Here is a 15,706-nt window from a genome sequence, read left to right as displayed (position 1 = left end):
TTCAAATCCCTTGAGCTGTTTTGAAAATCATATCCTTGATTATTAGTGAATGCCAGTAACTTAAATTCTTACTTACTAGGACATTCCTTATAAATATTATACCAGGCATAGCAACAATAGTTACAGGCATCTCCCAGTTTTAAAACATGGAAGACTGTCAACCCAATTGAAAAACTTGCAAATTAAAGTTTCAGACCTTATTTTTAAAAATGCAGGCTTTTTAAAATCTCCTCACTGTTCAACTCGGAGAACGATGTGCCTGGATGAAATGTAGCAGTCCTGGAAAGGCCAGTATTTCATTTGGATGCTAATCAGGAATTCTGATTTACTACAAGAGTAGTACTTTATTACTCACTAATAAAGTTGTTATTTTCCTCCCCTTTGGAAATAGATTAGGTTATTAGATATAGATATTTCTGATAGATATAAATCAGTCTTTAGATGAGCTTATATTTAGATTTTGATTATTCTGCCATAATGGGTCATCTCCAAATCCCTGGCATTTTTGACAAGAATTGACAAATATTGCAATACATATATTGATAGAAAGTTAATATTCTTATTTCAGACACTCCTAGAAATCTTAGTCATGGGTTATCACCCTGTTACACTAGATGCTGACCAGCTGCAGGACAAGTGGCAAAACTCATTGGCAAATGATCCAAATCACATCATTTTTGTTAAAAAAATCCCACAACATAAACATAATGAAATTCCACCTCCTTACATAGTCCTCAATAGATGTCTGGTTCTCTTTACCTCAAATCATCTCCTCAGCTGTTAGGGGATAAGAAAGGCCAGTATCCTGGAGGCAATATACCTATACTGTGCAGTTTCTTGTGATATGCTGACAGAGAAAAAATTGGGTTAAATTTCCATATCTTCTGGGTCATTCAGAGAAGTGAATCTGAATCCCATAAACCCATATTAGTAACATTACTGTCTCATAAAGTGCATTCATTGCCTTGTGGATTGTACCATAAAAAGACTGTTTTCAAAAGGTCATTAGTATCTGATATCTAATTAGGGATTGTTTTCAAGCTCTTTTGCTATTCAAAAACTAGAAGTGTTGCAAATGAAATTGTAGGATAGAGAGAGTTTGTTGGTATTAAAGAATTTTCCAGCTAAACAAAAACAGACCACTGAAAATCTATTCCATAATCATACTAACATTCAATTAAAAGACCCTAAAATCAGAGGATTCTATTAAATCTCAGACAAAAATTGTTTCCTTGTTCAAAAGTCTTTTCTGCATTGAAATGTTCTGTTTTGTAAATACATAAACAGTTGATTATTGAAAATAAAAGATTTCATCGTTGTCTGTTATTTATAGGTTCAGAGAACATTGTTCTTCAATTAGAAATAAGAGCTTTTTCACTACAATAGGATAGGGGGATAAGTTTACTATTCCCCTTGCCTCCAATCTCTAATTGATATTAAATACTACGTTAATTTTTATTTTTAATCTGCTTATGCCAGGATTCCTTATCTAGTTCTCTGTACTTACTACAGCTGTGCCATCTTGTGGTCTGCAAAAAGCTTGTACTGTTTTGTAGCTTGGAAATTAATCAGAAGTGTAGAACTTTGTCATTAGCCACGGCCAAGGCAGCACGAATCAAATGACACCCCCCCAACCAAAAGTCCAACTCTATTAAGCAGAATTTACCATGTGGATCACCACATGTCCAAACCAACGATTAAGGTCAGCAGGGTGCTGGCTTGGCCATCAGGGAGACGGTAATGGCTGTCATTATGATAATGTCCAGCAGCTGTTTCAACTCCGAAATACAGGTATATCCTACTTGGAGTCTCAATCATAGAATCATAGAATGTCCAGGTTGGAAGAGACCCACCAGATCATCGAGTCCAACCATTCCTATCAAACAATAAACCATGCCCCTCAGCACCTCGTCCACCCGTCCCTTAAACACCTCCAGGGAAGGTGAATCAACCACCTCCCTGGGCAGCCTGTTCCAGTGCCCAATGACCCTTTCCATGAAGAATTTTTTCCTAATGTCCAGCCTAAATCTCCCCTGGCAGAGCTTGAGGCCATTCCCTCTTGTCCTGTCCCCTGTCACTTGGGAGAAGAGGCCAGCACCCTCCTCTCCACGACCTCCTTTCAGGTAGTTGTAGAGAGCAATGAGGTCTCCTCTTCTTCAGGCTAAACAACCCCAGCTCTCTCAGCCGCTCCTCATAAGACCTGCTCTCCAGCCCCTTCACCAGCTTTGTTGCCCTCCTCTGGACTCGCTCCAGAGCCTCAACATTCTTCTTGTGGTGAGGGGCCCAGAACTGAACACAGTATTCAAGGAGCGGTCTCACCAGTGCCAAGTACAGAGGGAGAATAACCTCCCTGGACCTGCTGGTCACGCCATTTCTGATACAAGCCAAGATGCCATTGGCCTTCTTGGCCACCTGGGCACACTGCTGGCTCATGTTCAGTCGGCTGTCAACCAATACCCCCAGGTCCCTCTCCTCCAGGCAGCTTTCTAGACAGAATTCTCCTAATTCATAGCAATAGTGTATGTAAGTCCTGCATTTTTTTCCAAAGCAGAAAATTTATAACCAACCGTCTGCTACCACAGTTCAGCACAGACTGTGGATAGGAAAGTTGGTTGAAGTTATTTATTGTGGGCTTGATGCCCTTCCTGTTGTCTGCCTTTGTTTTTAGAAGCAGTAGCAGGTTGGTCTACAGGGCTAAATAGAGTTGATTTCAGTTTCACTTATACTCCAGAGCAAAGAAGTTGCTTTTTTTGATGTAGGATTGGCCTTTTAATTCCAGAGTTAAGAACCAGTGCAATTTCTCCTGTTCAGAGGAGAACAGGTAGTTTAACATATTGCCTTATGGCTAATTTTTCCCACTGTAGGATGGCATTGTTTAAGGTCGTCCTTTCACATGCTGATTAGGTGCTGTCCTAAAACTGCATACACTCTTATATGCCTCTTCTGGGAGATCTTCAGCCTCATAGTTAAAAAATCTTTTCCAATTTTCCAGCCTAAACGTATTTATATCCAGTTTCATAGAATCATAGAATCACCAGGTTGGAAAAGACCCACCGGTTCATCGAGTCCAATCATTCCTATCAAACACTAAACCATGCCCCTCAGTGCCTCGTCCACCTGTGCCTTAAACACCTCCAGGGAAGGTGACTCAACCACCTCCCATGGTTTGTTCCCATGTATTACTAAAAAGTCCTTTTCCTTCTTTGAGGTCTGGTCTTGATATCTTTACAGACAAGAATTGCTTCCTCTTTCAGCCTTGATTTTGCTAGGCTAACTAAACTAAACTAAACTGAACCTAAACTAAACTCTTTAGTGTTCCTCTCATTAAGAGAAGCTACCTGTTTCCTAGTCTTATCTACTTCCTCTGCATTGTTTCACATTTGCTCCTCTTTTTCAAAGCAAGCGACAAGACTTAATGCCATCTTCCAGAAGCAGCTCACAACAAAAATGTTGTTATATGTTTCTTTGCTATAGCTCAAACAATACTTTCTAAGTATTTTTGCTTCTTTGCAAATGCATCCTGAGTCAGACAATAAACTCCAGTCTGTAACACAAATCTTATTGTAGGTCCAAAGGGCCTTATATTTGATGAACTGCACTGCTGTGACTACATGCCCTCTAATTCATCCTGAATGATATTGCAGTCTTCTGCTTTGTCACATGTGCAATTTCAATTAAAAATAGCATTTTAATGTTTAAGAATGAAGGCTCTTTCTGGGTTCATTACTTGCTTCCAACCAACATGGAAACCTATTTTTTTACCAGTTGGAAGTTGACCTGACAGTGGTATCAGTTAGACTTGAGTCTAGAAGATTTCATGCTTGAGGAAAGTGGGAGGCATCACCCCGCTCCCTGCACTTGCTGGGTACTGAAGCTCTCCCCAGAGCTTGCATTCCAAGTGAGGATTTTGCCAGGAAGAAAGGAAAGTGCTTACGATATGGGTTTCCACTGGCTGGCTGATGCAGCTCAGGGTCCACGGAAGCATTGCATTTGTTGATTAAGCAGCCCTGGAGCATTTGTTAAAAAAAACAAACCCTCAGAAACCCACAGGGTTTGGGAAGGAGGAACTGTGTAATACTGTTACAGAAGATGACTGAACGCACCACAAACTCTCAAGGATCTAACTAACCTCCTTCCAGCATAGTCATTTTCCTTTCAACAGAATCAGATTGTCATCAGCCCTGTTCCAAACCTCGTGCACTTTTATAGATATTTTACGAGTTCCTTTCTCATTCATCTAACAGATATGGTCCCAAAGGGGCAGTACATTAAATATTTTCCTGAAGTTCAGATAGATGAGATCTACTTTTCCTATTCAGATCTGTTAGCACATCAAAGAACTTAGTCTGGCATGATCTACCATTGGTAAACACATGCAGCCTTTGATCTCATTTTCTATGGTTGGACTTGATAATCTGGTGGGTCTCTTCCAACCTGGTTATTCTATGATTCTATTAACCTCTGTGAGTTAAAATTAAAATAGATATGCAGTGTTTCTAATTAAAAATCAGAATTCTTACAAGTTTAATTTGTATTTCTACTTTAATGGTTTCCTTTTGTTTCCTTCACATTGCTTTTACATTCACGAGTATCAAGGTCAGTATAAATAAATATACATACCATGTTCCTGAAAAGCGGAAGATTGGACTTACTGAACTCCATTAATCTACAGCACAGGCTACAGCCTTAGGAAATGCCGTGCTCACATCTGCCACAGACTGCACTAGAGAAGTCAGGACAAAATTATACCCAGCAAAGGGTCTAGAACTAGGGGTCTGCATACATCAACTGGGCTATTTGGGCACAGCCATGGGCTGTCCTCTGGCCAAAGAAGCAAACACTTGGCCTCCAGTGGGATCCACTATTGCATTTCTGAATAAGCATTTGGCTTTCAGATTTTTCTTTTTCTGTTAAGTGGTCTACTTTTGTCTTAAATCTCAGAGATCTGTTATTTTTCTCTTCTTACCTGTTGCAATTTTGCTGTTAAAGCAAACAAAACCTAAATGGATTTCAGCTTTTGAACAAAATGACCCAGGCTGCAGGCATGCTTTGATCTAAACTCTAATCTGCCATGGGAGGAGTGCTCCTCCTTTAATTTAGATTTTTTTTTTTTTTACACTGCAGCCTAATACTGTCTAGCCATAAGCTTCAGGAAATTTTCTCCACTGTCTCCTAATTAAAGTGCGAGAACAGCATGTTTTCAGCATGCATGCCTCCTTCTGGCTTTCAAGCAGACTTGGTGGAATAAATAATAATATTTGAATAATCTTTCCAACTTTCCACATTAAAGTGTTTGCTCACATCTAAACAAGTAAATCATCAGAAATGCTTGTGAATAATGCATTTGACAGAGTTGTAAAACATTAAAATGTTACTGACATACTCAGATCACTCTCCCTTAAAGTGTAAAAGGAACTAGAAATTCGTTACCTTTTTAGAAAATAGTTTGTAAATCTCTAATTGATATTGGGAAGTATAAATATGATGCCTATATTAATTTTCATTAATGTTGAGCTTATTATATTTAAATAGAATCAGAAATGTAATCTGATTAAACAATGTGAAGATGGTTTGAGCAACATAATTTCTTTGGTTTATTGGCTTTGTCATTCCCAGTGAGTTTCTGAAACTGAACACTTCAGAAATTCTCACACTTACCTACCAACTCAATAAAACAAGAGATTTAAGGCTGTGTAAATCCAGTCTCCTATTCCCATCTGCATGACATACAGCAATTTTGTTTAGTCTCTAGAAAGCTGTGGTGAATGGAAAGCCGTTTACTAGTCATGTCCAGTTCCCATCTTATATTCTTTTCTCTCCCTCCATTTTGCATTAAATTCCTACAATTGAAAGCATATGAACAGGTTAAATAACAACAGCAGAAATAAAATGCACACAAGCACAACCTTCATGGATAAGAATCTGGGAGCTATTTAATTATCAGAAGAGATTCTGAGGAGAGAGCTTTAATTCTGGTGAATGCAAGAAGAAACTTTGTGATGCATATAATGCACAACAGAATTACAAAAGTGCCATATTAAAACCTTTCCCCATATGTCAATGTGAATATTCTTAGACAATTCCATTTTTGCATCAGAGTGTATTTAATGTCTGAAACCCTTGTATGATGAGAAAGTTTGTGGAGATGTATAGCAGCTGTATTTTTGCCTTTTTATTGATTCATTTTTTAACATTTACAGGATCCCAGCTGATGTCTCTTTATCTAGAACAGACAAGATCCTCAGAGCCCCAGGGCCCTGGTCCAAAGGAGTCTCTCCCTTCAGCTGCCCCTGCAGTGGTGTTATCCCCGTGACAGTTTCCTTCCTGCAAATCTTTTTGCTTTGCATTCTGCAAGGTATTAAATGGACTATCCTGGATCTGACCATCCTGCCTACCTGCTAAGCAGACGTGTGAAAAAGAGGAGTCTGCCTGGAAGGTGGCATGCACCAGAGGAACACCTAAACTGAATATAAGGATAGTTGGTGGATGAGTACTATATACTCACCTTTAATTTTTTGTAGCTCACATTGAAACGATCTGTGCTGTGCTCCTTGGTTCTCACATGCCACAATAAAATGGCCATTTATGTCAGAGTCCTTACCTCTCAGCATAGCCTTAATTAACAGCTAAGGTTTACCATTCCTTCTTGCTTTATGTTGTCATGAATGAGGAATGTACAGGCTGTTGAAAAATAAACATAAGTACTTATCAGGTGGATCTCACTGGAAAGCTAAGCAAATTATCTAATGCATTTTTAAGCCACTAAAGCAGCCCTTAGTAAAAGAACATCACCACTGCCTGCTGGAGCCTGTGGGAGCCTCTGCTAACTCTGGATGATCTGAATTAATGGCAAAAAAGCATCTGCAAAAGATTAAAACACTGGGTTTGCTGGAGAGTTTGTGGCCAGATCCTACACGTCACCAATGTGGTGAGGTGCCAGAACTGCAAAGAGGATGTTCACCTTCTCCAGCTCTCAAGGACAACATGTGTTATTTGTGACACAGGTGACACATGCACAGACAGAATGTGTCAGTCTCCCCTTTAGAACCTTAGTGTACTTCAGCTGCTGCTTCTTCTAGCATCCTCCTTTGGTGGGAAAGCCATATTGCCTGTGGTGTATGTACTCTGTCTAATCATCTCTTCTTGCCAAAGGTCAGATTTCCAAGTGTATGCTCAGTAAAAAATGACCATAATCTCTGGCAAATAAGCCTTGATTCTTGTGTTAGTATTTGTTCTACACTTGTTTATGTCTGGTCATTCAGAACAGATGTTGGTTCCAAATTAACCAAAACCAGCCTGGCAAATTTTTGTCAGTGGTTACCTCTGGCAGTTTCCCATCCATGAATCTTTTGCTTCAACTCCCTTTGGTCCTGCTGTGTCCTGCCTGTACCTATAGCTGAGCATTATTTCTTAGTTCCTTTCTCTGTCTTCAGGAAAATGGGCGGTCAGCTAAAGCAAATCTCCATCCACCCCATTTGTACGAGCAGACAAGGAAATTACATAACAGGTCTGCAATGCGACTCCATCCTCTCTCTAATTCCATATTACCCTATAGAGAACCAATTAATTTTTTCACCATGCTCCAAATACACTCGTTCTTTAGAAAGCTTCTTCCTGTTAATTGAGATACTGTCTGTGTACTTTGCAACTTGTCGTATTCTTCCCTCCTAATTTTTTAGTTAAGCTTCTTTTCCTAATCTATCTCTGATCACCTCTTAGTAAAGCAGAAGGGCCTCATTTAGCTAGCACTCACTTCAAATATAAAAATACAGATTTAAAGCTGGGGTGTAGTGTAGATTTACAGCATTTACTGGTATAGTTTGGTCTCAGTATTTAACCCTTAGACAATCTACAAACTATAAAAGGCCATATAAAGAGCTGTAATGTCTATGGTGTAATACGCTTTTGTACTCGCAGATGGATTAAGAGACTCAGACCTAGAAAAAGACATACTGGTAGGGGTACAAGTGTCTGTCTTCAGCATTTTTTCTGATGAACATGGTATACATAGCAACAGATAAAATTATAAAGGTAAGAATCTACTGTAGGAAAATTTCTCCTTTAGGAAATGAAGTTTCATTAAAAATTTCATTAAAATGCAATGTATTGCTTTTCATGAAATTCAGTGATGAAAAGAATAGAAAATCATTTTAACAATGTCAGTGTGATTAATTTTGATGCCTTTCAGAATAAATTGTCATGTTTGAAACTCAAAGCTATTTACTAGTTAATTATCTTAGGGTGGTGCATTTCAAATTTTCTGAAACAGCATCTCCTCCAGAAACCTGTATTTTAAGAAAATATTAAAAGTTTATTTTGTTCTCATTCAGAATGAGCAAAACTTTCAGAGTGTCAGAATATTCCTGCAAATTGTAATTGTTGAGCACTGAAAACAATTGGAATGATGTTACAGCAAAAGTAATTTGAGAGTCTCAGTGTTGACAACAATAAAGTTTAGAAATAAATTCTCAGGCTGGTGCACTAGTAGCTATATTCTCCCATAATTTCTGCCAATGTAAAATCTTGTGGAAAAGGTAATATTAATGTTTTTTGTCCTGGGTCTTTCCTGTCTCATTCTCTTGCTGATGAAAATCTCATACTGATGTTGATATAGATCTGTACTACTGTAAGTGATGACTAAACCCAACTGTGCGGTGTCAGTGTTAATGCTGAGGGTCTTCAGGACATCTCACAGAAATACACCAGTGTAAAATGGTAAATATCCACTAGTGGAATACATCACTGGAACATGTGTCAGAACTAGATATTTCATTGTTAATCTCACAACCCACAAGTCACTTCTGTCCCTTATTGACCTTCTGACCACTTATTGTCACCCTTTAAAACTTCAGCACCTGGAAATCTGCTGATTCTGGGAACTTTACTAAAAGGTCATGAGGCAGAGTGAAACACTGGCTAGTTCTGCTGCCTGTACAGTTTTAACAAATGAAGTTGAAGCTTTGCTTTGTTTCCAAAATAACCAGGTTCAAGCAAACCTATAGAGAAGAATGGTGATTAGTCTCTGATGAGATCTGCACAAATTTCAGTTGGGTTAGCACATCTCTATTTACATTACTGCCATAGGGGAAGACAATTGTTCTTAGTTATCACGGTAATGATTCATTATTATATATAATATAGCATTTACTAGTGCTAGTGGCAACTGCATTGTTGGGATAATGCTTTCCTATTGCTCTGCTCACACCACCTCGCTATACTTTGTTAAATCCATGCAAAAATAAGCCTCCTCTCTTCTCTGCACAAGTCTGAAATTACTTTTGTCTGGGTGCCATGGCTCTGCTCCACTTCATTCCCCCTACAACTCTTCTACCATTATTCCTGTTGATATCCACCCAGAACAATACAATTCTATGGAAAGAAATAGTTGAATGTTGAGTGCTCTTTCCAGCAGAAGTTTTTGCATCTGGACAGTGTGTAACAGCCTTTAATTCTCCCTCTTCTTTGAGACTTTCTCTCTTGTTTACTCAATGACTCTTTCCTTCTCCACACTTTATTGAGTAACTCACATAAGAAAACAGGAGAATACTGCTTGGTGAAAGCGTTTCCCGAGATGGCCTAATTATTTGGCAGATGTGCTGATTTCAGCCAGGTATATTGGTCCAAATGCAAGTCATTGTTCTGGTTTTGTACTTTGGAAATAGCAGCCAGAGGTGGTTTTGGTGGTTATGAATTTCTTTACACAAATAAACTCTCTCTTCTCCTTCCTTCACTTACTTCCTTCTTCCTTTCCCAGGTTCCACTAGCAAATCCTTTGTGTATCTATAACATATATGTTAGTCTAATTAATACTAATTAACATATCCATCTTTAGTTTGAAGGGCGAAAGTAGTTCTTCACCAGATAAGGAAGAGAAGATGAGGAAGGATCATTATATGCAGAAGCTGAGGTCTGAGGTTGGGGCTGGGAAATTCTCTACACCCAGATACAAAATGGGCTGCATACACTAGTTTGGAAAACACAGCTTCAGAGTTAGAGGGATGGCATTCTAATTCATTGCCAAAATCCCTTGTAGTTAAGTTGCCATACTTTTGAAACATTGGAGTCTAGCAGAGTATGAGTTTGGCAGCTGCTGAAACTTAAAAGAAAAGAATAAATGAATTTGTACTTCCTTGTTGTACAGACCATTTTGCCACTGGAGCAGGCAAGAAGTTTTTATTCCTCTCTTTCCTTTGCTTTTGTGTGTATATTGCAGGAACTACAGTTTATAGACTCTCAAACTGTCTGTAAACACTGAATAAAAATCGATTGGTTTGGCAGAAGTTCTGAGAAAAAAGCAGCAGTGGAAAGGCACATGATGCACATTTGTTGGCATAGCAGTAAATAGGAACAAATGCATGGGAGCATCTTCTCTGAGAAGGAAAACAGCATCAAGACACTCCATTTCACTTAGAATTTCATACTTAATCAGTTGCAAAATTACAGGAATATTCATTTTCTTCCTTGCTAAGGATATGACAAGGGTTCAGGCATTCCCACCATTCGGCACCCATGTGAGATGTGTTCCGCCCATCATTCCCAGATGAGCAGTTCCTGAAGTCTCTCATGTTCATGGATCAGAAATCCTGGTCTCTTGTAGGTTTCAAGTGGACTTAGAAACGCTTACAAAGCCACTGCTGGAGTATTCCAGGAATTTCTCAAAGCCTACTCTCCTGTCTTTTCTCCATAGCTTCCCTACCCAGTGTCCTTTATCACGAAGAATAAGGCTTAAAAATTAATGTTTGACAAGCAATAAAGAGAACATTCCAGGTGCTGAGTAATCCAAACTAATCAGATTATCATAAATACAAATGACAACAGAATCTAAACTAAAAGCAAGCACATCTTTTATCCAATGTGCTATATTTGCCTTGCTCTTTCTCTCAGGCTCTTTAACTCCTAATATTCCCATTTTCTTTTTCTTCAGTCCCCAGCACTAAAGCTGGCTGTATAAAGCTATATAGCCTATACTACTTAGAAAGGGTGGACTCTCTAAAAAGTGTCTAGAGATGGGCAAGAGACTAATGGTTTTTATCAAGGTCTCTTTTGTGGTTGTCTCTGCTTACTGTAGGCAAAATATTTCTGGGTAACGAAATTAGAGCTGCTAATTCCTGGGGCTTTTCCCAGGAGGGAACTTGGCCTAATTCAGGGAGTGACTGAACTTCAGAGAGAGAAGCATAAGCATGTCACCATCCACTGGAGTGTAAGCATCCAATTGCAAGCCTGAAACTGGTTCAGACTTTGTCATAGGGAAGACACTGTTGTGGGTATAATTTACTCTCCATTTTGTATAGTTAATAGCATTTTCTCTCTCCTCCCTCCCATATTGTAAAGGAAATCACATTTTTTCAGACTTTTTTCCAGTTTCAGAAGATCCTACATTGCTAGGCTCCTGGACAGGATCCTGGGCTCATATTCATAGAATCATAGAATCATTTAGGTTGGAAAAGATTTTTAAGATCATGAAGTTCAACCCTTAATGTGGCACTGCCACGACGCCACTAAACCATGTCCCTAAGCACCACATCTACATGTCTTTTAAATACCTCCAGGGATGGTGACTGAATCGCTTCCCTGTTCGGCCTGTTCCAATGCTTGACAACATTTCTAGTGAAGAAATTTTTCATAATATCCCACCTAAACCTCCCCTGGTGCAACTTGAGGCCACTTCCTCTTGCCCTATCACTTGTTACTTGGGAGTAGAGATTGACACCTGCCTCGCTACAACCTCCTTTCAGGAGTAATAAGGTCTCCTCTTAGCCTCCTTTTCTCCAGACTAAACAACGTCAGTTTCCTCAGCTGCTCCTCATAAGACATCATCTCCAGACCCTTCACTAGCTTTGTTGCCCTTCTCTGGACATGTTCCACCACACCAATGTCTTTCCTGTAGTAAGGGGCCCAAAACAGAACACAGCATTTGAGGAGCAGCCTCACCAGTGCTGACTACAGGGGGACGATAACTTTCCTAGTCCTGCTGGCAACACCATTTCTGATACAAGCCAGGATGCTGTTGGCCTTCTTGGTCACCTGGACACACTGCTGGGTCATATTAAGCCAGCTATGAACCACCACCTGCAGGTCCTTCTCAGCCAGACAGCCTTCCAGCCATTCATCCCTAAGCCTGTAGCACTGCATGGGATTGTTGTGTTTTGTATAAATACAGCTAAAATGAAGTCTTTATTGTAAGGGCAAAGGATTAATAATATGCTCTCTGGGAAAATCTGGTTGGCGTGCTGATATTCTGAACATTAGATGAGGACAGACAGCATAAATATTTCCAGGGTCAGGTTGGCTCTAAGCAGATTAGTTTCCCTTTGGGCCTCTCCTAAAAGTTACGTGGCATCTTTAGATAGACTGACTTTTAATATTTTTAAAGGAGACTTACTGCACGCTGAAGAGAGCCTGTGATGGGAGCTGCCAAGGACATGACCTCCAAATTTACCTTTTGATTTTCATCCAGTTGTAAAACAAGTACTTTTTCAGGAGCTGGCCTGTTTCAGATATCTAATAAAAGCTCTGGAAGTAAAAATAGAATAATAATTTCCTGTTTTATTTTTAACCGTTCTCATTACTCAATTAACATCTTAATGATGATAGATTCCTTGCTTTCTTCATTTTAGGTTACATAGTTGGGCTGAAAATGATGTCTGAAGTAAGCAGTGGAAATAATCCCTTTCCAACTACTCCCCTTTGATAGAGCTGCAGTACAGCCTGTCTGACACAACTGCTAAAGCAACCTTCCAGTCTACAGCCAAGATTTACAAAAAGAGGTATGTGTATATCTTGGGGCATATATTTCATTGATTCTGCTGTCATCATAGGGAGTTTTTTGTACAACATCAGGTGAACAACATCATCAAGTGAATTTGTGTGGTTTTTGTTGACAGCAGTGTTGTCAAAGAACTTGCAGTATCCAAGACTCGGGGCTTCTGAAAAACCCTCAAAAGAGAGAGGAGTCCCTTGAGAAGGCTCAACTGTTACTTTGTTCTGTAGTAATTCTGGTCTTCTCTGCCCTGGAAAAGGACAATTTTGTTCAGTTCAGAAGGCTGACAAGATTATTTCCTTTAAAGGAGGCTCTTCTGTCTTAAAATTAGGTTCATTATTTTAATTTTAATTGCCATGTTGTAGAAATACAGGAAATAAAGCATAGCTGCTGCAGTGGAAACACTAGTTGTTCCAGTACAGAGTGTGTTCCAATTTAATTATAAAAACAACCCTGAAAATGTAGAATCATGTTTGTGTGGCAAACTGTACCTTAAGGAGTAGGACTTAATGCAGGACTACATGTATACATCAGCAGTGAGGAGGAATCAGTCCACCTGTCTCCTGAGTTCCCCTGAAAGCAAAAATCTGATAGAGACAAGCTGGATGGCTTTGCTCCAAAATGGCTTTCTTCTAATGCTCATACATGCTTGTCCTCCCCTCTCTGGGTTCCTGATGTGAATTGTCTCATCATCCCCTTGCACATTTTTGTCTTGTGTGAGCTCTGAGAAAGGAGAAATGCCTTGGCTCTGTAGTTTGTCCCCTCAGTTGACCAGATCTTCCTCCCTTTCTGCACACGGCAAAGCAGAGATGCTGTTCCAGACCACAAAGTGGTGAGGCCACACGTCAAATACTGTGTTCAGTGTTGGACCCCTCACTACAAGAAAGACATTGAATTGCTGTCTTGTGTCCAGAAAAAGCCAACAAAGATGGTGATGGGTCTGGAGGACAAATCTTATTACAAGAGACTGAGGGAACTGGGACTGTTAAGTCTGGAGAAAAAGAGGCTGAGGGAAGACCTTATTGCTCTTTACAACTACCTGAAAGGAGGTTGTATTGGGGCAGGTATTGGACTCTTCTTCCAAGCAGCAAGCGATAGGACAAGAGAAAATGGCCTCAAGTTGTGCCAGGGGAGGTTTACATTGTATATTAGGAAAAGCTTATTTACTAAAAGAATGGTGAACAGGCTACCCAGGGAAGTGGTGGAGTCGCCATCTCTGGAGGTTTTCAAAAAATATGTAGGCATGGCACTTTGGAACTACGGTTTAGTAGGCATGGTAGTGGTGAATTTGATAATCTTAGAAGTCTTCTCCAATCTTAATGAGTCTATGATCTTAAGGTTCATAAGAATGAACCTATGATCACATATGCTCTGAATCTGCAAGTGTCTCATAGCAGCAAGGCAACATTTTCGCTCTTCTGCAGGAGAGCAGGCACAGCAGACCCCATTACCACAGTGAATGCTTCCCTCATGCTGTGTTGCTTTGAAGTAAGAACTTCCCTCTTCAGTTTTGCTTCCAAACCACAGAGACTATTACAGCCTGTGTAAGGGCAGGAAACAGGTGGGAAAATATTTTGGGGCTTTTTATTTGTTCTCTGCTCTAATCTTAATCTTGGCATATGTAGGAGCAGTGTATTGTCCAGTCAAAAAGGGTACAGATCCACCTTCTCCAACCAAAGGTGACCTAGTCTACAGTTTTCTTATCAAACAGCTCAAAACCATCTCAGTTTACACTGTCAGAAGAAAATACAGGCTGGATATGTGAATCCTCTTTCTTAGGAGTTTTGGGTGAACAGCTGCTTCCAGGGGTGGTAAGTGCAGCATTCTCATTTTCATACAGGAATATGAGACAATAAGCCTTCTGCACTGTGAAAATAACCTTATCAAAATTGTGCAGATCAAAGTGTATCATGAAGATATAGGGTGCTTTTGCAAAAGAAAAAAAAAGGGGGGGGGGGTGGTTGGGAAATAGAACGCTTCTCTTTAAAACTCTCCTTTTGCTGAAGTTTCTCTCTGCTATGTGCTTCCTTGGGACTTCTCATTATTTTCCCACTATCAGTCAAGCATACTCCCCAGTGAATCACCTCATCCACTCATCTTCAGCTCCCTGCAATTTTTCAGCAATGTTAGCAACAGCAAATTGCTGTAATGTTAAGTAATAAACCTCAACCTTTTTATGACTTGGCTGCTCCTTATTTTTCTCTAGTGGATACCAATAAAATCAAAAGAGTTCCCTTGAGCTCCACATCTGAGAAGCTGGATTGCTTTTAAGTGTGACAGGTTAGAAGATATCTCCAGAGATCATCTCCAGTACTCCTTAAAAAGAACTCCCTGGGGGAAATACTAAATAATTCCTCATAATTAGAAACTTCATAATTGGTTGCAGCAGTTACAACTGCTTTATCCCTTCTGTTGTTGAAGCAGCCTTCTGTTACACTGAAGCCTAAGTAAGCCTCACTGCTTATGAGTTTCTTGGCTTTTCTGCTCATGCAAAGCCTCTGATGTCAAGGAAGATAACTTGTGCTAGAGCTATTGTAACGCTCTGTTGAATCAGATCAAGTCTTCAGCTATGTAACTACTTGCTGTGTAGAGTTTTATTAATCTCCCTCCTTCAATTTGTTATCTGTTTACAGAAATAGTTCTCAATGAGAGGACAATACCCTGAAGGTAGAGTTTACTGGAAGAGGCAGGATGGCACAGGGGAGGGGAAGAGGGTGGGAGACGGAGGGGGTAACAAAGACCCTTAACTTCCTCCTCCTCTCTGTTCATCCTTCTTTAGCCTGTTCCAGTGTGCAAACAGATTCAGACACATTGTGCGAAGGCTCACATGCAGCAGAGCCCCCAGATCTGGGTCAGGGTTGGATCCAGCCCTGCTTGTGTTTGCTGTGCATTCATGATGTTCAGTACTCATAGTTTACGTGCCGTATCTTAAAATATTTGGTGAAA

This window comes from Phaenicophaeus curvirostris, chromosome 3 (genome assembly GCF_032191515.1).
Source record: "Phaenicophaeus curvirostris isolate KB17595 chromosome 3, BPBGC_Pcur_1.0, whole genome shotgun sequence".
Classification (NCBI taxonomy): Eukaryota; Metazoa; Chordata; class Aves; order Cuculiformes; family Cuculidae; genus Phaenicophaeus; species Phaenicophaeus curvirostris.
Note: the sequence above shows the minus strand (reverse complement) of the source record.